General features: G+C 43.9%; 1 pseudogene; it reads left to right on the top strand.

The window, feature by feature from the left end:
* The first annotated feature begins 8,113 nt into the window (after positions 1 to 8,113).
* LOC100655854 (large ribosomal subunit protein uL23-like) lies at positions 8,114 to 8,656 on the top strand (annotated as a pseudogene).
* The last annotated feature ends 17,461 nt before the right edge of the window (positions 8,657 to 26,117 follow it).

Genomic DNA, 26,117 nt, shown 5'->3' with positions numbered 1-26,117 from the left:
GCCTTTCCTCCCTCAATCCCAAGATGGCTTGGGCTTGGCACTGTTGGGAGGCCGGGACATTCTCTTTCCTGGAAGAGGCTTCTTCGTCTTCTTTCTGCTCTGGCCTTGGTCATCACCCCTGGTTCCAGGCTGGGCTTTTGAGCTGGGCAGCTGCCCTGATTAGCGTGGGTCCCTGTCCCAGGAAGGCATCCCCCTTCCTGGCTCCAGGCAATCCTCCCCTGGCTGCTTCTGACCTTCAGTTGTCTCCTCCACCCCTTCTGGAGGGCAGTGGTCTCCCTGGCTCCCTGGGGTTCTTCCTATTGTCCATCTTGCCCCTCATCCATTTCATGGCAAAAGTTTGCTTGTCTAAAGAACATTCACTCATTAGCTTGATGGGCTGCTTTTGCTTGCCTGGTCTTTTTTTTTTTTTTAATACATATTTCTATTTTATCATCCTCTTAGAAATTTAAAAAATATTATGGAATTAGGTCACAGAAAACAAAGTTGAAATTAAAAAAAAAAAACAGTACAGTCATATGGCACATGACATCTGTTTGGGCAACGTCCAACTGCATATATATCCGTATTCCCATGAGGTTATAACAGAGTTTAGAAATCCTGGTCAAAGAATGGGACGTAGTGGATTTAGGGATGTCAAACTGGACAATCACGATGATCCTCAAAAACAGACAAATAAAAATTATCCAAGCTGTCCAAGGACTGGCTCTACTGAAATGCGAAAGAGGCTTACAGCAGATAAGGAGACAACGTTAATGACGCGGATTGAGGACCAAACACAAACGGGAAACTTTGTCAGCACGTTGATGATCATGGCTAAGGCACAAAGCTGGTTCAGGATGCTTGAAGAAAAAGCAGGACCAGATGACCATATCGAGCAGTGCCAGCTCGGAGCGCAAGCACTTCAGGCAATGTTTTTAGCTGCATAACGTGAAAGAGAATGTGAGTCTGTGAGAGTTGATGTGAAGGCAGAAGGAGAATTTGTGAAACCTTAGATAAACTAACTGTAAGACCAAACCAAACCCGTTGCCTTCAAGTCGATTCATACTCGTAGTGAAGCTATAGGACAGAGTAGAACTGTCCCACAGAGTTTCCAAAGACTGACTGGTGAATTTGAACTGCTGACCTTTTGGTTAGCAGATGTAGCTCTTAACAACTATGCCACCAGGGTTTCCAAACTAATTGCAGAGAGAGGTTATTTGGCCCAATAAATTTTTAACATGGACAAGATCTCCTTATTCTGGAAGCTAATGCCTGAAAGGACCTTCATCCCTAATATGGTGTTCACACAACATCCAAATCACATAATGTCCCATTTCACAGAATGTATCATGGATGTTAAGCAACACATGACTGTAAATAAAAAGCAGTAAAGCCTACCACCTTGAGGCAATTTATATTAACCAGTTGATGTACACTGTTTCATATCTTTATGCTCACACATGCACACACAAAATAAATAAAACTTTTTTCTTTTTCTATAAATCTGGGATTATGCCCCATATATTACTCTGCAATTTGGTTTTAACATTTAATTTTTCATGTTACATATGCTTTATCTTTATGAACTGCAGTTCCTTCACTCTATTCTAGGCTAGAAGTTCTCAGTCATGCTTTTATGGAACATTGTATTTCTCCAAGTTGAACCAATGTGCTGAATTGCTGAAATGCAATAACAACCATCTTTGACTCAATTTGCAGAAAATTAAGTTAATATGTTTAATTTTCACTTTCTGCCATGCCTTTAAAAAAAAAAATTGGCTGCTGATGTTACTTATGTACAACCAAATACCTCATGGGATTTGGTTCCTTGGTCTGGAGGTTTAGGGTCGTGGTTTCATGGAACATATGTTATTTGACCTAATATTGTGCTTAGCACTTCTGTTCCACTTGCTAGTTCATTGCATAGTTCCTGGAGTCTTAGAAGCTTACAAGTGGCCATCCAAGGTACAGCAGTTTGTCTCTATTCACCTGGAGCAACAAAGGAAGGAGAGTCAGGAACAGGAGGAGGAAATGGAATGTGTGGCTAATTGCCTCCATGAACAACTGTCCTCTTTGCCAAGAGACCAGAAGAACTGAATGGTGCCTAGCTACTCTCACCGAACATTTTGACCGAAGGTTCTTCAGAAGAATCCTGATCACAAGGGATAAATTGTAGAACAAAATTTAAAATTTTAATGGAATCCAGATTTTCTAGAGCTATGGGGGCCGGATGAAACCCTGAAATTATTGCCCTGAGATAATCTTTAAACCTTAATCCACAACTATCCCATGTATTTTTCTGAAAACTGAACAATAGTTTAGCTTAACTAGTAAAGAATGTCTGCCTTGAGCATTATGCTCTTTTAAGATCCATCTATATGTGATCAAATTGACAATGGCTTAAAAGATTAGATAGGAACCTTAGGGGATAGTGAGTTTATGTTAATGGGGAATGAAAAACTCAGAAAAAGGGTAAGAATGGTTGTACAACTTGAAGAATGTTATCAACATCACTGAAGTGTAGTTGCAGAAATTGTTAAAATTGGTGTACGTTCTGCTGTGCATATTCTAAACAACAAAAACAAAATAGATTATAAAAAAAATTGGGCATACTAGACTCTAACCCAAAATATCTCAATTCCTACATACTTAGACTTAGTTATCTTCAGTTCAATATGCCAGTATTTCATAAGGTTATGCCAAGAGTCCCCTGGCCTCCAGGGACCCTGCTACCTTCCCATATTTGGGAAGTACTTTGGGTATAGAATGCAGCCTTTACCTGAACCCATAGTTTTAACTTGATGCAGACATCAGGTAATGTATAACCATCCAGAGGAGGGACAGGCCAAGCACTAGAGGCTCAAGCAACATTGTTGAGGGACCTCTTCAGAAAAGTAGGACATGGAGATGGGGTGGCATTTCTCTACCAATAGGACAGAGGTAAGTCCAGGAGTCCACACCAGCAGGGAAGTCTGGAGTGGTGGCAGTGCCTAAGCAAACCAGCTAAGGGAGCCTCTGTAGGGCAGTAAAGGGCAGGGCTCAAGGGGGGCACTGATGTTGGTCTCCCCGAGGGGATTGGTGGAAAAGGTCCGAGCAGTGCAGTGGACTACAGTAGAAACACAGGAACATTTCAGATATCCTCTGGGACCTCACAGAAAGGTACTGTGTGTGGGGACTTTGAAAAGAATGTGGTTCTGCTATGGTGCTGTCTTAGGCTGGGTTCTCTAGAGAAGCAAAACAATTAAAATGTGTAAATACATATGGAGAGATTTATATCAAGGAAACAGCTCACGTGATTGTAGGGGTTGGAATGTCCCAAGTTCTTGGATCAAGATAGAGGCCTTTCCCAAGTCACAGAGCCACAGAAGCTGGTGAACCCAAGATGAGTAGGTCAGAGAGCAGGGCTCCTGCTCATAGGCTGTGAAGGTTGAGGAATCCCCAAAGTCGGCAGGCAAAACTGCGAGGTTTCCTGATTCAAGTGGCTGAAGGAGCTGGTGAACCCAAGATCGGCAGGTTGGGGAACAGACTCTTGCTCACAGGTCTCGAAGATAGACTAATTCCAAGATGGACAGGTAAGCTGCTAGTTCAAGTCTCAAGAACCAGAGGTCAGACAACAGACAGGTGCTGGATCCAGAACAGACCAACAAACTTTGCAAGGTGAGCAGGAAGGAAGTAAACGGCAGAAGGCAGAGAGATGAAGGCTGAGGGGGCAGTGAGCTGCCACAGGCCCCACCCCTGCTGGTACCACTCAGCAGATTCCATCATGGGGGTGATCACATATCAGATTTCAACAGGGAAGTGATCACATTATACAACTGCCAAAACACCGAGAATCATGGCCCAGCCAAGTTGACACACAATGTTAACCATCACAGGCGCTATCTACCATGTGGCAACTGGTTTGTACCTATTTGCTTATGAGTGCATTAATGGGTTGGTGTCAGGGACAGAAAATCTAACTCAGAGTGACGTAAGCCAAAAGAGGATTTATTGACTCAGAGAATTTATCCCTGAAAGGCAGGAACACGTAAGTTACTGCATATAGGAGCTCCAACCTGACTTTTTCACCTCCACCTCTCAGTTCTCCTCTAGTCCAGGGAGGCTCCATTGCCCTCTTCCTCAGCTAGGCCCTCCCTCAGCTTCCCCTGGTCCTCAGCTTCAGAGCTGGCTGCAGTAGCTGCAGACCTGACATCTTCGCAGTCTCCAGTGCAGCCAGGGACACCTGCCGTGCTTCCGGCCACCCCGCCAGCCCGATCACTGAGTCAAGGACCGCAGCCAGGTGGGCAGTGCACTGATTGGGCATATATACTTTCCCTAGAAATGGGGGTGAGGACAGCCCACCTCACACTGCCAGAATGAGGATGGGTGATTCTTCGAGAAAAACTGAGGTGACTACTGTCACCAATGATGTAAACTATTTTGCATAACACAGAGTGAGGATTTTCTCACTGGAGACTAAATAAGGGTGAGTGGGGTCCATGCCTAGCACGGGGCTAGATAACAGGAAGTTTTCAGATGACAAAAAGAAAGGTGTCTGAGTTTCCTGTGTGTGTGTGTGTGTGAGAGATGTGCCCTGGAGGAAGAGTTAGAAGACCAGACCAGCTACTATCAAGTAGATCCTGACTCATGGCAATCCCGTGTGTGTCACAGTAGAACTGGGCTCCACAGAGTTTTCAGTGTCTGATTTTTCAGGAAAAGATCACCAGGCCTTTCTTCCAGGGTGCCTCTGAGTGGACTTGAACCTCCAACCTTTCAGTTAGCAGTTGAGTACGTTAACTGTTTGCACCACTCAGGGTCTCCAAGGTTAGGAGAGAGTGTGGTATTAGAGTTGCCACAGGAGACCTGAAGTTGTTCATTCCCGGTCCTGATCTCAAACTGAGAGTTGGCATTTGAATGAATGCTGCTTTTGCCTGGAGCTGCTCACTGCAGAGGAGCTTCATCAGGGCAAATCGGGGCAGGGTGCTTGTGGGTAGAAACATTGGGAGGAGGGAGGGAGGCACCAGTCATTCTTCCAGGTCTGGCAGTCCAATGGGCCTCCCCCACATCTGCAGGGTTTGTCTGTGAGGCTATGGAAGATGTCAGACACAGCTCCACTCCTGAGCGGGAAATGAGACACTCGGCCAGAACAGGTTTGATGTTCATCTTCCCTCCTATCAGGTAACCCTTCCCATCAGCCCAAGGATCCTGCCTTCTCTCTCTCTCATACACATGCTCCTCAAATCCCCTATATTAAATTACTGTCGAAATGTTTTGGACTCTCAGCACCAGGATCATATGACAGAATGCGTGGGGTTTGCTTTTTAATCTTGCCCAAGAGAAAGAAATGAAAATGACTTACAGAATTTTGACACAATGATCAGACAAAAAAAAAAAAAAAAAAATTGTCCCCCTCCCCTAGAATGAATGGGAACTTGTCAAGTGCCATTATGAAAACAAATAGATCAGAATTAGTTTCAGTATGTTTTTTGAGGGGAGCCTAAAAGCAATAAAGAGTTATAACTGCATTCTAAGTTACGTGTGCATTATTGACGACTGCATACCCAAAGATTTGTCTGTCCTGAAGGCGGGTGGAGTTCCAGCTGATTTATCTCCTGGAGCCCGATGCCCTGATCCCTCATTGAGCCATAAAGGGCCACAGCAAGCTCTGACCTGACCACTTCCTTGGAACCACTGTGTCTGGGTGTTCAGATGGGACCAGATCTGAGGGTAAGCCATCAAGATTCAGAAAGGCTGGGGGTTGGGGGAAGCATGAATTCATTTTCCATTCCTGGTTTCCATTTGCTTGGGGGAAAAAAAATCTATCCTAATAAAGACCTCTGCCTGCACTGAGCAATGTTCAGGAATGATTTCCTGCCATTGTTCTTCCATTAAATAAATAAATTGCTGCTGTCTTTGATTTTTTATCAGAGGACTTTGAAAGATCTTGGATAGGTGACTTCAGCCTTAAAGTCTTATTTGGGTGAATTTGGCTTTGGATGATTTCGACATGAAAATCACACTAAGTAAAAAGTCTCAATTCTTTACCCCGGGGTGAAGGAGGAATTCAGGATCATCCAGCACCCCCTTCATCCTCCCACTCCCCCCACCATTTCATTGGCTCTTTTCTAATGAAGACAAATGCAAGGCAACTCTGGTTTATCCAGCTACACAAAGGTGTAACTGACTTCCCAATTTCTTAACAATAGTGATTCATTACGATGACAATTGGGAAAAACTGATTACCTTTGAATTTCTGATGAGGTAATCCTGCCTCTTTCAAGCCCTGGTAATGAATCACCACTTTCCCTCCCTCCTCTGACCTAATTTTCCAAATCATGTACCTGTATAAAATATTGTGCAGAGGCGTGCGTCTATTTATCTTACAGGAGTTCTCTCCTTCTGAATTCAAGGGAGAAGACAACCCTTCCAACTGGGAGGGAAGATTCATGAATGTTCTGGGTATGGAATTCACCAAAGTCCAATCTCCCAGGTAATCAATCTGTACTGTCACAACTCCAGGAGTGGCCACCCTCATCCTGCTGCCTGGGGCTTTAGAGTTTGTATTGATGGAAATGGTGAAATTTTTACGGAAAGTAGGATTCTACTGCTTTCCATAGAAAGAGGGTGTACCCAAACCCTAGTCTTAAAAGGCTAGGACACATGTCTTGTGATAGTCTTTAAACTCCGTTAATGTCTCAACCATGAGGATTTGACAGTTAAATAAACGGTGCCGTTGACTAGCCATCAATCTCAGAATCAATGGTCAGTTACTGAAGTTGGTATCTGCAACTGGTGCTCACTTAATTACAGTATTTAGGTTTCCGGACAGAGGAATCTGTTCCATGGTGGTTAGGGTGTCTTTGATTAACCATACTAATTTGCCAGGAGAATGCAGCTGGAAAAAAAAAAAAATAACAACAACCAAAAAACACCACCTTTCCCCCTGCCCACTTTCTCCTAATTATTTATTAACTACCCCCTCCCTTTTTTAAATCTTACTTCTAGCTGTGAGAAGCATCCCTAGCTCTCTCTCTCTCTGTTTTTAAATCCCTGGTTAAAATAGTCTTAACATTTTTCCTGCCAGCAGGAAGGCCTACCTCTCAGCTAGAGCACAGCTGTATAGGCCAGAGAGCGCATCTCCATTTACATCTGGATTGATGGTGGTTACCTTTTCCCAACGTGTTTGAGAATAAAGTCAAAACATGGAGAGCAGAGCTGCTGGATCCCTATATGAAGTATCAATTTTTCAAAATCCTTCTCTGACCCTTCATTTCCACCTCAAGCTGGTAGAGATTGCCTTCCTCAGTTATCTGATAAGCCACCCCCGCAACCCAAAAAAGAAAAGAAAAACCAAACCCGTTGCTGTCGGAGTCAGTTCTCACTCATAGCGACCCTATAGGACAGTGTAGAACTGCCCCATAGGGTTTCAAAGGCTGTAAATTTTTACAGAAGCAGACTACCACATCTTTCTTCTGCAGAGTGGCTGGTGGATTCGAACCACCAACCTTTCCGTTAGCACTCAAGTGCTTAACCACTGTGCCACCAGGGCTCCTGGTTGTCTAGTAATACCCTGTTAATAAGTCTAATTATAGTGAAATATGGTAGTTACTATATTATACTATACTTATCAGAGTGCCAAGAACATTCTGGCATATGCATGTTAATGCTTATTTGTTGAATGTATGAGGGTCTCTGTCATCACTTTTCTGGTTTTCCTTTCATTGGGCTGTGGGAAGAACACATTTTCTGGAGGCTGCTCTCCCCTACAGGGTTTCTCGTTATTTGTTATCATTCCTCTTCCTGGCTATATTTCATATTCCCCATGAGGCCAAGACTGATGCTGGGGTCAAGGGATGGTTGAGCTGGGTCATCAGATGGGAGGTATTCTGAGTGGCTCTTTATAGAATGACTTCATCTGATAGGCTTTTCTAAAGAAACAGATTGAAGGCAGGGTGGTTGGGGAAGACATACAACGTCTTCTGGCAGCTAGAGGTAATCTAACCATTGAGAGCTGAGAGGCACATAACTATTCCAGCTGCTGTAATCACCTGCAGTTACTCACCATTTTGGTTAAGAAGGATTTTGACTCAGGCAAGGGTTATGTCTCAAACATAAAGGTCTAATAGAGCATTAAAAGGGGTCAAATGCCCTTTTTATGAAGATGGTGCTGAAAACAAAGAAGGACGCCCCTACCCCTCCCAAAACTGAAGCCAAAGAAAAGGCATTGAAGGCCAAGAGGGTAGTGCTGAAAGGTGTCCACAGCCACAAAAAAGAAAGAAAAAAAAAAAAAAAACGACAGCCACCCACCTTCTGGTGACCTAGTACACTACAGCTCTGAAGGCAGCGCAAATACCCTCTGAACAGCGCCCCCAAGAGAAACAAGCTTGACCACTCTGCCATCATCAACTTTCCCCTGACCACTGAGCCAGCTGTGAAGAAGACTGAAGCAAACAACACACTTGCGTTCATTGCGGATGTCAAGGCCAACAAGCACCAGATCAAACAGGCTGTGAAGAAGCTCTATGACATTGACGTGGCCAAGGTCAACACTTCAATCAGGCCTGATGGAGAGAAGAAGGCATATGTTCAACTGGCTCCTGACTATAATGTTATCGGTGTTGCCAACGAAATTGGGATTATCTAAACTGAATTCAGCTAGCTAATTCTAAATATAAATTTTTCACCACGTTAAAAAAAAGAATGAGAGAGAAGGGCCAAGAATTCAAGTAGTTTCAGGGGTGTTTTTTTTTGAGTATCTACTAGTGCTTAAGAGGCACTGATAGTTCAGTGGTAGAATTTTCACTTTCCATGCAGGAGACCTGGGTTCAATTCCCAGCCAAACCATCTCATGGGCAGCCACTACACATCTGAACAGGTTACAGTAGAGCTTCTAGACGAAGATGGGCTAGAAAGAAAGGCCTGGTGATCTAATTCCAAAAATCAGCCAATGAAAATCCATGGATCACAATAGTCCTCAGCTGATCATGGGGATGGCACAGGACTGGGCAGCATTTCTTTCTATTGTGCATGGTGTTGCCATGAGTAGAAGGCAATGGCAATTAACCACAACAACAACTAGTGCTTAAATACGCTTAGGTTTTTTAATGTGGGGAGTTCCAAAAGATATTGGAACATAGTTCTCTAGAACCTAAAAAACATTGTACTAAATAGCAATGCCTTGTTTCCAGTGGTGCTACTTTAAAGAACTCACTTAGCTCTATCTAAACCATGTGCATGATAGCCCAGTCCTATCTGATATCCTGTAGAAATCCAACAAGATAATGCCTGAGAAAGCACATTGAGAAGTATGGCTGGTTTGCATGTAAGAGTGATTACTGAGGAGATCTCAAATTCACAGCACTGGCTATGTGCAAAGCATGAAGGTGTGTGGGAACAAATGAATGAGACATCGTTTGTCCCCTTTGAAGGGGCTCTAATCCCTAAATCCTGTAAGGAGCAGACAGATTCATTCATGCAGTCAACAAATATTTGTTGAGCACATACTATTTGCCAGATACTATCCCAAGAGCTGGCAAAATAGCAGTGAACAAAACAGACAAAATTCTCATCCTCAAGGAGCTTAAATTTTCAGGTAAACAAATATCACAAGAGAGTGAGTCGAGAGTGGATGCAGAGAGTAACGAGCATAAACTGAAGACTGAAGACCCTAGCCTCATGTTCTACCTCAAAACACAGCCATCTCGAGATAGAGGGGCTGCTTTAAAATTCTAATAAAGACAAGAAGGTAGGACTATAGTCCTTTTGTTCCTTCTTATTAATAAGTCATGGCCCCTGTTTTAAAAGATCTAATCACATTGAGAAAACAAGATACATCAAATGGTTGTCTCTTAAGTGCCCCCAAATAACAAAAAATTTTTTAGGCCCCCTAAATATCAATGAGGAGGCCTGGTGGCACAGCAGTTAAGAGCTTGGCTGCTAACCAAAAGGACAACAGTTCGAATCCAGCAGCTGCTCCTTGGAAACCCTACTCTGTCCTATACTGTCGCTATAAGTCAGAATTGACTAGACAGCAATGGGTTTGGTTTTTTTTTTTGGAAATATCGATGAAAGACTTGTTTCTACTACAGCGGATTTATTTTCTTCTACACAATGTAAATTTTGTGAGTAATCTTATTTTAGTACAGTAAAATCCGCGAAAGCCAAAACCCGTGTAAGGTGGAAACTTGTCAGAGAAGAAAAATTCAAATGTTTCCCTTTAAAATGAGTGTTAGACAGGTAGTAAGACTGTACCCTGTCAAATGTGGAAAACTTGTGAGATCCAGAAAAACAAGGCTCTCGCAGGTTTCACTGTGTATGTGCTGCCAAAGCAAGCATGTGTGACTAATCTTATTTCTTGTTTTTCTTTGGCTGCTTGGAAACTCAGGGCTGAAGTTTTAGCTCAAAATGTATCAGGAGAGATGATTTTGTAAACATGCATGTGAATGTTCTACCTTAGCTGCCTGTTCAGTTTATATTTTCCTCACCCATTATTTAACTTTTTTCTGTTTACTGTGTTGTATGCATTTGCTTATAAGCTGCCTCAAATCCTGTGTGGAATAAACTGGGGGTACAGAGTTTAAATAAAAGAAGCAATACAAGCCAGCATCTCTAAGTTTTGAGGTGGCTATCAGGTAGCATGTCTCCCTTCATATTTCCTGGGAGCCAGGACACTAGAACGAGTCTTTCTTGGTGGGAGCGGATGAGTAGAGTGGGCTCCGGAAGCATGTTGAGGGGTCAGTGCTGCGTGATGGTGGGGTGCCCTCCGGAAGTGCCGAGATTCTGGTTGGACTTGGCTACCTGCTTACTTCGTTTCAGTACTTAACAAAATTCATAAGTGTTATGCTTATTGGCTTGTTTGTTTTTCTTCTGTCTGTCCCATTACAATATAAGCTTCAAGAGAGCAAGCCTGTTTTCTCTCCTCTTCACAACCGCATACCTAGATATTGAAGTCACCAGAGGCTGCATATGAGATAAAATGACAGCATGTGACCACTCATACCTACCACTGGGCCAAAATCGGAACCTAGCAGGTACCATTGTGTGTCCACAGCTCATCTTTATGCTCAGCTGTATACAACACTTGTTCATTTCCATCTTTCCTATTCAACTAATTGAAAGCCTAATGTGTGTCAGACTCTACACTAAGAAAAAAAAAAAAGACCAAATCCATGTTGTTGATTAGGACTGGTAGGAACCCTATAGGACAGAGTACAGCCACCCTATAGGGATTCCAAGAAGTGGTTGGTGGATTCAAACTGCCAATCTTCTGGTTGGGAAAAAAACAAAACAAACAAACAAAAAAAACGTTGCCCTTGAGTGGATTCCGACACACGTGTCTGTCAGTTTTTCGTACTGTGGGGGCTTGTTGCTGTGATGCTGGAAGCTATGCCACAGGTATTCAGACACCAGCAGGGTCACCCATGGAGGACACGTTTCAGCTGAGGTTCCAGACTAAGACAGACTAGGAAGAAGAACCCGGCAGTCTACTTCTGAAAAGCATTTGCCAGTGAAAACCTTATGAATAGCAGCAGAACATTGTCTGATATAGCGCTGGAAGATGAGACCTCCAGCTTAGAAGGCACTCAAAAGACGACTGGGGAAGGGCTGCCTCCTCAAAGTAGAGTTGACCTTAATGGCATGGATGGAGCAAAGCCTTGGCCTTAGTGTTTGGTGCACAAATTTGAATAATAGTCGTATTAACTGGTCTTCCTTGTAGGTGTGTGGATATTATCCTATCACTGATAGCATTGTACTTCAGGATAGATCTTGAAATGTTTCTTTTTAATGACGAATGCAACACCATTCCTCTTCAAATTGTCATTCCCAGCATAGTAGACTATATGATTGTCCAATTCAAAATGGCCAATACCAGTTCATTTCAGCTCATTAATGCCTAGGATATTAATGTTTATGCATTCCATTTCATTTTTGATGATTTCCAATTTTCCTAAAGTCATACTTTGTACATTCCAGGTTCTTATTATTAGTGGATGTTTGCAGCTGTTTTTTCTGATTTTGAGCCATGCCACATCGGCAAATGAAGGTGACTTTACACATGGACCTTGCCAGATGGAACACACAGAAATCAAATTGACTACATCCGTGGAAAGAGATGACGGAAAAGCTTGGTATCATCAGTCAGAACAAGGCCAGGGGCTGACTGTGGAACAGACCATCAATTACTCATATGCAAGTTCAAGCTGAAACTGAACAAAGTCAGATCAAGTCCACGAGAGCCAAAATATGAACTTGGGTATAACGCACCTGAATTTAGAGACCATCTGAAGAATAGATTTGATGCATTGAACACTAGTGACCGAAGACCAGACAAGTTGTGGAATGACATCAAGGATATTATACATGAAGAAAGCCAACAGGTCATTGAAAAGACAGGAAAGAAAGAAAAGACCGAGATGGATGTCAGAGGAGACTCTGAAACTTGCTCATGAACGTCAAGCAGCTAAAGCAAAAGGAAGAAATGTTGAACTAAAAGAATTGAACAGAAGATTTCAAAGGGCGGCTCGAGAAGACAAAGTATTATAATGACATGTGCAAAGAGCTGGAGATAGAAAACCAAAAGGAAGAAACACACTCAGCTTTTCTCAAGCTGAAAGAACTAAAGTAAAAATTCGAGCCTTAAGTTGCAATAGTGAAGAATTCTGTGGGGGAAAATATTATACGAAGCAGGAAGCATCAAAAGAAGATGGAGGGAATACACAGAGTCATCATACCAAAAAGAAATAGTTGACATTCAACCATTGTACTGAAGAAAGAAGTACAAGCTGCTCTGAAGGCATTGGTGAAAAACAAGGCTCCAGGAATTGACAGAATATCAATTGAGATGTTTCAACAAACAAATGCAGCTCTGGAGGTGCTCACTTGCCTATGCTAAGAAATATGGAAGACAACTTCCTGGCCAACTGACTGGAAGAGATCCATATTTATGCCTGTTCCCAAGAAAGGTGATCCAACCGAATGCGGAAATTATAGAACAATACCATTAATATCACATGCAAGCAAAATTTTGCTGAAGATCATTCAAAAACAGCTGCAGGAGTATATAGACAGGGAACTGCCAGAAATTCAAGCCGGTTTCAGTAGAGGACGTGGAACCAGCGATATCATTGCTGATGTCAGATGGATCCTGGCTGAAAGCACAGAATACCAGAAAGATGTTTGCCTGTGTTTTACTGACTATGCAAAGGCATTTGACTGTGTGGATCATAACAAATTATGGATAACACTGCAAAGAATGGGAATTCCAGAACACTTAATTGTGCTCATGAGGAACCTTTACATAGATCATGAGGCAGTTCTTCGGGCAGAACAAGGGGATACCGATTGGTTTAAAGTCAGTAAAGTTGTACGTCAGGGTTGTATACTTTCACCGTACCTATTTAATCTCTATGCTGATTAAATAATCTAAGAAGCTGGCCTATATGAAGAAGAACGGGGCATCAGGATTGGAGGAAGACTCATTAACAACCTGTGTCATGCAGATGACACAACCTTGCTTGCTGAAAGTGAAAACCACTTGAAGCACATATTGATGAAGATCAAAGACCACAGCCTTCAGTATGGATTGCACCTCAACATAAAGTAAACAAAAATCCTTACAACTGGACCAATAAGCAACATCATGATAAATGGAGAAAAGATTGAAGTTGTCAAGGATTTCATTTTGTTTGGATCCACAATCAACAGCCACGGAAACAGCAGTCAAGAAATCAAAAGATGCATTGCATTGGGCAAATCTGCTGCAAAGGACCTCTTTAAAGTGTTGAAAAGCAAAGATGTCATCTTGAAGACTAAGGTGCCCCTGACCCAAGCCGTGGTATTTTCAATTACATCATATGGATGGGAAAGCTGGACAACGAATAAGGAAGACCGAAGAAGAGTTGACGCCTTTGAACTGTGGTGTTGGCGAAGAACATTGAATATACCATGGACTGCCAGAAGAACGAACAGATCTGTCTTGGAAAAAGTACAACCAGAATGTTCCTTAGAGACAAGGATGCCGAGACTGCGCCTTACATATTTTGACATGTTTTCAGGAGGGATCAGTTCCTGGAAAAGGACATCATGCTTGGCAAAGTACAGGGTCAGTGGAAAAGAGAAAGACCCTCAACGAGGTGGATTGACAGAGTGGTTGCAATAATGAGCTTAAGCATAACAACGATTTTAAGGATGGTGCAAGACTGGGCAGTGTTTTTGTTCTGTTGTGCACAGGGTCTCTATGAGTCAGAACCAACTCGACGTACCTAACAACAACAACATACCACCAGGGCTCTAGACACTACATTAGGAAGTGAAAAAGACAGAAACAGCACTTGGTTTCATAAGGGAAGCGGACATTAAATAAATAGTCACCCAAGAAAAAGTGTAGGAGGGAAGCCCCGCTTTGGCAAGCGGGGAGAGGGGTGGCAGGGGAAAGATGTCAGAGAGGGGCTTCCCTTCAGAGTGAGGCTTGAGCTGACAGAAAGCTAAGGGGTTGGACTGAGATCTGGAGGATGGGAAACACTTAAGTAGGTGAAGGAGGGGAGTGAGGGGCTTGGGAGTGATGGCCCTGCGTGCACAAAGGCCCAGGGGCCAGAGTGCAAAGCTGAGGTGAAAGTCCTGCCAGATGTAGCAGATGTAAGTGGGAGCCAGGCACAGGAGTGAGCAGAGCTATAGGCTATAGACTTCTAAGATCCTTGGATAGTCCTGGTAAGGTCTGTGGTTTAGGAAGTTCTTTTTAGCCGTGGTGTTGGGAACATACACATACCCCATAGGGTTTTCAAGGAGGCACAAGTGTGGCCTGTCAAGGTCCAGAAGAGAGGCAGTAGGAGCTGGGACGAGGCTGGGAGTAGGGGCACAGAGACAATAGGGATAGATCAGAGGGCTGTGTATGTGGGGGAACTGAGAGGACTTGATGGTTATCGGCTGGGGGAGAGGAGGATGGGGCAAGAGAGGAGAAGGTGAGGAGGATGGGGCAAGAGAGGAGAAGGTTCGGCTTGCTCCAAGCCTTCTGACTGGGCCCCTCCCTGGTATTGTGGGAAGGTTGACCCAGCTTGGTGAGGCCAGGCTCTCTGGAGGTGGATTTCTCTTGGTGACTCTCTGTCTCTGGCCTTTCCTTACTGTTTTGAAATGCAGTTCTTCAGGAGGATCGGATTTGATATGTGTTCCTAAATTGGTTTTAGTTGAGGTAGCAGCGCTGCACCTTTAACTACCCTCCTGGCAAAGTCAAGGGGAACCAGATGCTCTTGGCATCAAAAGGCTCATGTAAAACTGGATCAAGGGTCAGAGTGATTTAGATGAGGGATGGGGTTTTGAAGCGCTGGCCATCTAAGATGATGTTTGAAAGCTTCTTGTCAACTGGGGTTGAGCTGCTTCAGAGAAAGGTGTCCCTCCCACTCTTGTCTTTGTTATGACTGAAAAAGCAGCAGCGGGTAGGTAGGGACCTAACAGGCTGCACTTATGAAAACATAAGGATGGCTGGACAGAGACAGGCCAGGGAGCCATTTTTTTTATTTTTCAGTTTGCAAGAAGAGAGTAATCCTAAGAAAGTTTATGCAAAATGATGAAATTGAGCATGGACTTGAGGGGCACCATTTTTAAAGGGGTGGGGAGCCGTACCTTATTAGAAGAGTTGGACAAGGAGTGTTTGACTACCTCCAAGGGGGGTTGTGGCAGGCATTCCTGCCTTGGGTTGCAGAGGCTAGATCAGGGTCTACTAGCTACTGGTGTGTGGGAAACAAGGGTTTCATAACTATAATGGTTCCCACTCCCGTGAGCCACGCATCCACTTACAGGCATTACATGTGGGATTGGTGACATCACTTATTGGCTCTACCAGATGAAAATAATAATTGTTATGGCGGTTTTCAACATAACACCCAATTCTTTGATAATGTTTCCATTGAAAAGTGGGATCTTTGTCCCCTCCTCTTAAATCCAAGCTGACTTGTGACAGCTTTGACCAATAAAGTCTGGCAGAAGTGATGCTACTTACTTTCTAGGAAAGGTAAGAAAAAGACTTTCAACTTCTGCCTGAGAAAATTGCTCTGGGAGAGGCCAGATGCCATGTGGGAAGTTTGCCTAACCTGGGCTCCCATGCTGGAGAGGCTATGTGCAACTTGAGCCCTTCTTGAATTCCTGACTCAAAATCGCAAGCAAAATAAAATGGTTGTTGTTTTAAACTACTGATTTTTGGAGTAATTTTATATGCTGCAATAGTAATTGAAACAATATAAAAAAAACCAAACCCATTGCCGTCGAGTTGATTCCGACTCATAGCAACCCTACAGGACAGAAAAGAACTGCCCCAAAAGCTTTCCAAGGAGCGGCTGATGGATTTGAACTGCCCACCTTTTGGTTAGCAGCCAAAGCTTAACCACTTGCTCCACCAGGGCTCCTCTGAAACAATAGCGTACAATTATTTTGCACTTATCGTGTGCCACACATTGTGCCAAACACTTTATATACATTATTTCCTTTGATCCTGTCAGGAGCACAATAAGGTAGGAAATTTTACATACGCAGAAGCTGACAGGCTCAGAGAGGTTAAGTAGTTTAACCAAGGTCACACAGCTAGTCTGTGGCAGGGCTAGTATTCAAACCCAGAGCTACCTGGATCCCAAAATATTTCATCATTTTTGGGAAATAACACTGAGAAACTCAGCTCTCTTTAAGGCAGTCCCCTAAAGACACTGCTACAGAGATGCTCCTTCCCCTCCAAGGGTTACTTAGGAAGTTCTGACTATCATCTCTGCATCATTTCTTTCTCATTTAACATGTTGATCTTTTCAACTTGCACTGTTTTAGCCCTTGAGTTTTAGGCTGTAGGCATGATTTTAGGTTTTGGTCCTCTGGACCTCAGTTTAAATGAAGCTTGTGTCCTTCCTGAAGTGAATCTCTTATAAATTCCTGGATGGCTGGGATAGATTTGGCTCACTCTCTGCTTTGCTTCTAAGACTCGATCCTTCAGAGTTGGCCCTGCTGACACTTGCACATGGGGGCCAAGGTACCCATACCACGATGTTAAGGGTAGAACAGAGCCTGGCACCATAATGGATGCTCAGTAAGTACTTGTGAATGAATGAATGAATGGAAGTGGTTTTTACATTTTAGTGGCATATCCTGGTTACTGTCTTAAATTAATGGTAATATTTGAATATTGCAGTTTTCTAACACAAAAAGCCTTCCTTTGGGTCTCATTTGGGATGGGGAGACTCTCCCAGGCCACTTAAATCACGTTGACTACCCCGCGCCCGCCATGCTGGACAGGCCACGTGGAGGCTGAGCCCTTCCCAAATCTCTGACTCCAAATCAAGAGCAAAATGAAATGGTTGTGGTTTTAGACCACTGATTTGTGGGATAATTTCTGGAAGAGATGCTCACTGCTATTTTGAGTCACATGGCCCGGCACCTCTCCCAGGGGAGTGGTCCCTTTGCCCCCTCCCCAAGATCTGCTTCACAAGCTGCATAGAGGAGAAGTCGTCTACGTAGCCTCAGTGCTCCACTCCCTCAGGAAATGGACAGCATAGGCTCCCACTCTCCTGGCCTGGGAGGGAAGCAGCGACAGATAGAGCTGGCAGGCAAGTGAGGCAGGGGCAACAGAGGGCGCCTGTGTGCCCAGGGCCAGAGATGGCCATGTATGGTGCTGGGCTTGTCAAGGAAGGGAGATTGTGTTAGATCTGCTCATGAGGTGGATTCCTGGAGGGGTGGGCGTGAAAGCCCACCTCTGAGCTTGCTGACCTACCTCTCTCTGGTAACTGACAATATAGGACCATCCCTTTTAAGGCCAGGTTGGGCAGCTGCACAGACACCACTGATGATAATGATAGCTGTCACATATTGTGTTTAGGTATGTGCTGAACATACCATTCTCATATTACCTAATTCTCATGCTTTTCCTGCAAAGTAACTCTTACTATCTTCATTTTACAGCTAAGGAAATGGAGGTTCAGAGAGGTTAAGTCACTTGGCAAAGGTCACACAGCTAGTAAGTGATGGAGTTGGTATTCAGAGCTAGTTATGAATAAGCCAGCTCATTCATTCATTCAACTGATATTTATCAAGTTTCTGTGTATGTTCAGGTGCTGTTCTAGGCACTGGAGATAGCACAGTGAACAGGGCAGATAAATTCACTGCCCTTATATTCCAGTGGGAGAGAAAACCTGTGGCCATCAAGTTGATTCCTACGCATTGTGACCCTACAGGACATAGTAGAACTGCCCCATAGGGTTACCAAGGAGCAGATGGTGGATTCGAACTGCCCAAATTCACGTCAACAAATGAATAGTGTACTTTCTGAGGGAGATAAGTCTGTGAAGGAGATAAATGGGAGTCGGGTGAAAGAGAGATTATGGGCCTGGGGGGAGAGGTGGACAAGAGAAGAGTCCACCATAACGCCTGTACCCTGTCTCCCCTGCGGCCTGAGGTTCTAGCAGGGTTATGCATATGGAATGACCAGGGCACCTTGAAGTCAGTGGAACTCCAAGGCCTATGAAAGTGGGGCATCTGTTGCTGGAGAATAGGAGGAACAGACAGCTTCAGAGGATAGATTTTGGACTGAGTCAGGAGACCTGGATTCTGGTCCTAACTTTGTTGCTAATTTGCTGTGCAACCTTGGGCAAGGTGCTCAGTGTTTCTAAGCCTCATCTCTTCAATGGTGCCATGTCATCTTCCGATAAGGACAGCGATGGGCAGCAACTACTCTGCTTCCTGAAGTTCTCCTAAGACTCTGAGACCTCCTCTCTCCTTCCCACTCTCTGTGGATTGACCTCAAATCCTCTCTTCATACCAGGCTGGAAAAAAGGCCACGGAGACTGAATAATGCTGACTTTTCCCTCTGCTGCCCCTGAGTCTCACTCCTCCCAGCCTCCTGCCCTGGTGGAGCAGAGGACGCCCTCTCTGCTACCATTGATAGCAGCTTGATATGAAGCTGCCCCTTTGTGGCATCCGGATTTAATGCACTCTCGGTGCTTGGTACTTGGTGGTGTGGGAGTCCCCTACGCCTCTTCCTCTATCAAAAAGTGCCACACTTTCCTCTCTTTGTCACTCCAGTTCCTTCTCAAAAGCTCTGAGTTACCCCTTTCGAACACATGTGGCCCTTCGAATCTACTTTCCCACTAGCATCTTTTGCTTTGTCAGAAGCAACCTGTTGTTTTTTCCAAGAGACAGTGCATGGTCCCCAATGCCCGGCCACTTCCCCACCCCTCAGCTTCCCCTTACCTCCTCAGGCTGGTGTCCTGAAAGAATTCCCTGGGTGAACTTTTCATTGTCTACTGCTGGGGCTGCTCCCCGGCTGCTGTGTGCCCACCAATCCTGTCCTGCTTGGCACTCTCACTCCTTCTGCTGACTTCTCCTTTGTTGTGAACTCCAGGCAGACAGCAGAGTTTCTCACATTGTGATTCTCAGACTTCTGCAGTGTGAATTCACAGCACTCAGAATCTCTGGTTGGGAGCTCTGTGTGTGTGTGTGTGTGTGTGTGTGTGTGAATGTGTGCAGTATGTGTGTGAGGGTGTCTATGGGAAAGAGAGAGAGCTGATGCACGAATGCATGAACATAGATGAGGACACCATCTCAGAGTTTTCTAGAAAGAGGGGGACTCTTTCTGTCACCGCCTCCCGTAGCTCGCCGTACATAGAAGCCATCATTCCTCCACCATGCTTCAAAGATATTCTTCTCTGTATTCACACAGCTAATATGCTGTGGAGTTCTCATTTGGGTGAAGAGCTTGCATTTCTTGAGTAAATATTTATTGAGCACATACTAGAAGCCCGGAACTTTGCTTTTGTGGCAGCCTTTATCTTGGAGTCAGTGTAAGCGTTTGTGTTTCTACGTGTGAGCAGGTGGGGGGGGGGGCAGGATCTCAGAGCGTTGTAGGAAGAAGGGGTTTGCCTGTGCCACCACCTATGCCCTCCGTACACGAACTTGTTCACTCTCACTGCCGCCTTTGCATCTGCACACCCCCAGCACATGCCTATTATCACACGGCTTCTGCACAGCTGGAGCCCTGGTGGCATAGTGTTTAAGAGCTATGGCTGTTAGCCAGAAGGTCAGCAGTTCACGGGGTCACTGGGGCTACTCTCAAAGAACCAGGGGGACTTTACTGGATCTTTCTCTCCAGAATGAAGGTCCAGGGTGGTATGATGTTATACAGGGCTTCCAACTGGCTCGAACCCCTGCTGAGAGTTTGCATTTCTAACAAGTTCGTGGGCGATGCTCATGCTGCTGGTTAGGGACCAATTCTGAGAACTGCTAGTAGAGCAGTGGTTCTCAAAATTTATTACCCCAAAAGGTCCACCAGTTACTCCTTGGAAACCCTATGGGGCAGTTCTACTCTGCCCTGCAGGGTCACTATGAGTTGGAATTGACTCGACGGCAATGGTTTTTTTTTTTTTTTTTTTTTTTTTGCACATCTGCCTCCCCAACTAAAACACCAGCTCTCTGAGAACAAGGGTCTCTACACCCCTGCATCTAGCTCGTTCCTGGCATGTGACAAGACCTTAATAATTGTTTGATGACTTGAAGTTGATAATAAAGAGACCAGAATTTCTTCATCTCAGGGCTGAAGATTATTCTTGGAATTCCACAGCAAGAAAAATATTGTTGGTGACTTTCTTGGCCTCTTTAGTACGAACAGTAACTCAAACCATAGGGGTTTGAAGACAAAATTCAAATACTTAGAGGTAAATTTGAACACATACTCATTTAAATATTTGCCCTTCTAAAACCCTAGAAAAGTACAGTAAGGAATTAAAAAGTAAAAACCCCTAAGATCAAAGAGAATAGGAGAGGAGATGATAGCAACTAAGAGGTGCGAACAAATTTTTTGAGATGGAAAGCAGATGGATAAATAGGAACCGATTTAGCAGGTAGATGCTTGAACCTGCTGGTGTCTAAACAGCACTAACCAAAGAGCTGAGGGAACCCTACAGAGGCAAACAGGAAACCTGGAGCTGTCAAGTCTCACTGGCAGGATTTCTGTTTACACCAGAGTTCACATCTCTCCCTCCTTTGGGGCCATTCTGTGTGGGCGTGAACTTTGTTCCACTCCCCTCTCTCCTGAAATGCGACCCCCAGGTGGTAGACTCAAGGAGGTGTGGGGCTGAACCCAGGCACTGGCTCTTAGGAGCTGTGAGGGAACATTTTATCACTTCTCTGTGCCTTGGTTTCTTTAATAGCAAATGGGTGGGATTGAACTAGATTTCTAAGGCCTTTTCCAAACCCAGGCCTCTGTCAGGCTTGAGAGTTTATGATGAACAGGACACAGACTTTATCTCCAAGGAGCTCTTATAGGCTTGAGGGTGAGTCAATTAAACATAAACTTTCAACTGTCGCAGTGTGAACGGCAGAAAGGGGGGCCCGGGGGAACATAAGCCCTCAGGAGGAGAGGCACTTGGCTAACCTGGGGGGTGGGCAAGGCAGGCATGCCAAAGTAGGGGTCACAGTGGCTAACATCAAAGAACCCAGACGGCTTTGCTGGGTTTTTCTCTCCAGATTGCAGGCCCAGGGTGATATGATGTTATGCAGGGCTTCCAACCAGTTCCAACCCCTGTGGAGAATTTACATTTCTAACAAGTTCCCTGGTGATGTTAATGCTGCTGGTTAGGGACCAATTCTGAGAACCACTGGTAGAGCTGTGGTTCTCAAAATTTATTATACATAAGAATCACCTGGGGATCTTGTGAAAATGTAAATTCCAATTCAGTATGTCTGGGGTGGAAATGCAAATTTCCTGGATGTTAATGCCTCGTTTAGACGTGTACACAGGATGATGCCTGTCAATGAGTATCCCTTGGCTGCATCAAAGAGACCTATTCTGTTGAGACAATAGAACTCACATTTCCCTTGTCTTCTCTGGGTCTTTGCACATTCTGTTGGCTCTATCTGGAATGCCCTTCGTTTTTCTCTTCCCCTGATGAGCTCCTAATTATTCTTTACACTCAACTCGGGCAAAGTGTTCTTTGGGAAGGTTTCTTTCAACCTATGTCACACATCTCAGAAGTGTGTTTTCAGTGAAGCAAGGAATGAATCAATCTGCTGCATATGGGACCTTTGGGACTTTATACTTTAAGGCAGTCATGCAGCCTAACACACATTCGCAGCATCATCTTTACCTTGTTGGTCAAAACTTATGCAGTTATCCCTCCCTGGTCCTAACCCCCAGTGTCAGGCCTCAGAAAATTAAAAAGATTGGTTCCCTAAGTCCTTCCTCTCAGCTTCACAACCATGGGACCTAAGAGAGCTGTACTAGAAGTAAGGTGACTTGTTAAATCAGCAACTGTAAGGGACAGAAACATCTGTTGGCACCTCTGTGTCACTAAACATTCTCACAGTTTTCAGCCTGGATACTGACACCTGCAGCTGAGCCCAGGGTTTAAGATCTGAGGCTGGCTTTTGGTAAAATGCCACTTCAAGAGCATTCCTGTCAGAGCGGTCAATGTCACCTGCATGGCCTGGCTCAGGGCAGGTGAGCAGACAGGCGGCTGACATAGATGGCAATGGTAGAAACTAGGTCCAGCACGATGAGCTGGGCACCTCACTCTGTGTTTTAAGTGATTCACAAGGCTATCTCCTGACACCATGTTACCTTGTAGACAGCTTATACTCTGACAGGGTGTGTAAAATGACAAGGTTTTAAGGATGGCACTGGAAGTGTAGTCATAACTGATGTGTGCACAGCTAGAGAAAAGTATCAACAGGTAAAGAGAAGAGTCTGTGAATCAGCAAATTTCAGTGAAACAAATGTGACAAAGGATTAATAGCCTTCATATATAAAAAGCACTTACAAATCAATAAAAAAATGAATACTATGAGAGGAAAAGAAACTAAGGAGAAAAAATATGTCACAGAAGAAGAACTATAAATTAGCGATAAACATAAAACATGTTCAGCTTTCCTAGCAATACACACCATAATAAAATCTTAATTTTTACCTATCGAACTGGAAGAATGGTTTTAAAAATTAATTTTCAGTTTTGGTGAGTTGAATATGGTAGTTACACATCTCTTGGGAGTGCAAACTGACATTGCCTTTCTGGAGGACAGTTTTGCAGTATGTACCAAGAAGGAAAAAAAAAATTTTTTTTTTTTTTTTTACCCAGAGACTTAAAAGTGTTCATAATGCTTGACCCATAATTTCTCTTGTTGGACTCTCTCCCAAGGAAATAAGAACTGAGACAAAGATTTATGTACAAAGATATTTAATGGAGAGTTATTTGGAAGCAACTCAAATGTTCGACTATACTGGGATAGTTAAATAAACTATATCTACACAGTGAAATAGCGTGCAATCATTAAAACAATGTTTTTGAAGAATTTCAAATGACATGGGAAACTGCTAATGATATTTTAAGTGAAAGAATCTGGGTATAAAACTATATGTACATTGTAAATTCGACTATTTAAATACTGGCCTCCACCTAAACTGTATCTGTTTCCAGAAAAAGTATTGGAAGAAAAATACAAAAATACAGTGGCTCTCTCTGAATCATGAGATTATGGGTAATTTAAATTTCCTTCTACACACTTCCAGAATTGTCCAGACTTTCTCCAATGAACGTGTTTGTAATCTATCCACTTAATCATTCATTCAGCAAATTTATTGAATGGTTATTATGTTCCTGGCACTGTCCTTGGTACCAATTAAGATACATTTATAATTATTCTCTCTTTCTGTGACTGCAGGTGTTAGAAACAGACTGCTGGGGTTTAATCCTGGTTCAGACACTCATGTCCCTATTCTTTTATGCCTCATTTTTCTCATGAATAAAATAAGGGATGATACTAAAACCTATCACATTATGTGCTGTAAGGATTAAAAAACAAGATATATGAAAAGGGCTTGGCTCAGGGCTCAGCCCGTGGTAAGTATATCTCAACCACCAGGAGAGCCACACATAAAGAATTACACCCAAACTACATAAAAGCGTAGAGTAAAAAGTAGGTTCATCCTCTCGTCAGTACCCCTCCTCACCACATTCACCTTCCTACTCCTGTCTCCAGAGGTCACCATACTAAACAGTTTTGTTTATCCTTCCAAAAAACAGGTTGTCTGCATTCATGTATACATATAGTTATTACCGGTGACCAGTTGCTGGTGAGTTGACTTCAACTCATGGTGACTCCATATACGTCCCCTAGATCTGTGCTCCATAGGGTTTTGAATGGCTGAGGTTTTGGAAGTAGATTGCCAGGGCTTTCTTCCAAGGCACCTCTGGGTAGGCTCAAACCACCAACCTTTTGGTTAGCAGCCTAGTGCATTAAGTATAAGGATATGGACTACTACAACTCTGAAAGATCTGATGGTGCCCATTTGGTAAATAAGGAAGCAGAGGCTCAAGGACAGTGAGCAGTGTCCACATTCACAGAGGATGAGTGCCAGACCAGAAAGGCAGACTCAGGTCTGTCTGATGGCAGTGTCCAGTACCTGTGGACTCACCCTTCCTCTCTGAGCCCAGCCTTATCCCAGAGAAAACCAGGACATTGGAAACTCAGAATTCAGTGTTATAAACATCAAAGCATCTTATTTTGTTCCCTGCTGCCACTTGAATCTTGTTCAGTGGGACTAGCCCTTCCCTTTGCTGTTGAGACCAGCTTGGACAGTCCCATGACTTTTGTTTTCTACTTTAATTGATCAAGTCCTGAGTTCACTGTGAGTCACAAACGCAGGTGTAGTTGAGGCATTTGGTCTTCTCAACTTTCCAGCTGGCCAGATGTCAGCACAGCCTGTGGACCAGAAAGGGATGGGTCGGATCTCTCCTTCACACCTCCTTCTAACACCTACTAGCTGCTGATTCCACTGATCCCAGGTGTGGGGAGCAGGCAGGTGAGGAAGAAGGCTAGGAAATTTTTACTTGCCTGAAGCACAAATTTCATGCTGTCTGCATTTGTCAGATGTTTTCAGCTGGCTCTTGCTTTGGTGGGCAGGTTGGGAGTTCTTGAGAGACCTCCCTTATGGAGTCCCTCTAAATACTCCCTTATAGTGGATCAAGCTTCTTCAGGTGGCCAATCGTGACGACTCCACATCCAATAGCCTTTTACTGGTGGGTTCCACTTAGCAAGCCAGGCTACCCTCTTAGGAAAAATCCATTTCAAAATGACCCCAACATTCCCTAGTAACTTAAGATCTGGCTTCCAAGAGTCATTGTTATGGATTGAATTGTGTCCCCCAAAAGTGTGTACCAACTTGGCTAGGCCATGATTCCCAGTATTGTGTGATTGTCCACCATTTTGTCATCTGATGTGATTTTCCTTTGTGTAGTAAATCCTATCGCTATGATATTAACAAGGTGGGATTAGTGGCAGTTATGTTAATGAGGCAGGACTCAAACTACAAGATTAGGTTGTGTTAAGTCAATCTCTTTTGAGATATAAAAGAGAGAAGTGAGCAGAGAGACATGGGGACCTCATACCACCAAGAAACAAGAGCCAGGAGAATAGTGCATCCTTTGGACCTGGGGTCCCTGCACTGAGAAGCTCCATGAGCAGGAGAAGATTGATGACAAGGACCTTCCTCCAGAGCTGACAAAGACAGAAAACCTTCCCCTGGAGCTGACACCCTAAATTTGGACTTCTAGCCTACTAGACTGTGAAAGAACAAAATTCTGTTTGTTGAAGCCATTCACTTATGGTATTTCTGTTATAGCAGCCCTAGCTGACTAAGACAGTCATGATCTTTTTTTTTTTTTTTTCCAAAGCAGGGGAGGACAGCACGTAATTAAACCTGTCACTGAGTAGGAATCACCATAATTGTGTGTGTGTCTTTTAATTTATAGATAAGGAAGTTGAAACTTAGAAGATGGAGTGTCTTGTGTACGATCTTGTCACTACCTGGTGGTCAAGACATTACTCAAACCCAGGTCCTCTGACTCTTACAGCCAGAGCTCTCTCCCTGATAGCTCCTTGTCTGTGAAATGAGGGAACTAGGTTAGATCATCTCAAAAGGCCAGCCAAGAGACACTCAAGGACAAATAATAGCGTCCCATTACACTCCATGGAAACCAAAATCAAACCAAATCAGGTCAGTTACCATTGAATTGATTCCAAAGATGGAGCAGAATTGCTCCATAGAGTTTTCTTGGCTGTAATATTCTTAGTTTGCTGCAGTGAAGAGGACTTGAAGCACATGTTAATGAAGATCAAAGACTACAGCCTGCAGCATAGATTAC

This window comes from Loxodonta africana, chromosome 6 (genome assembly GCF_030014295.1).
Source record: "Loxodonta africana isolate mLoxAfr1 chromosome 6, mLoxAfr1.hap2, whole genome shotgun sequence".
In the NCBI taxonomy this organism is placed as follows: Eukaryota; Metazoa; Chordata; class Mammalia; order Proboscidea; family Elephantidae; genus Loxodonta; species Loxodonta africana.
Note: the sequence above shows the minus strand (reverse complement) of the source record. Positions and strands in the feature narration are given on the sequence as shown.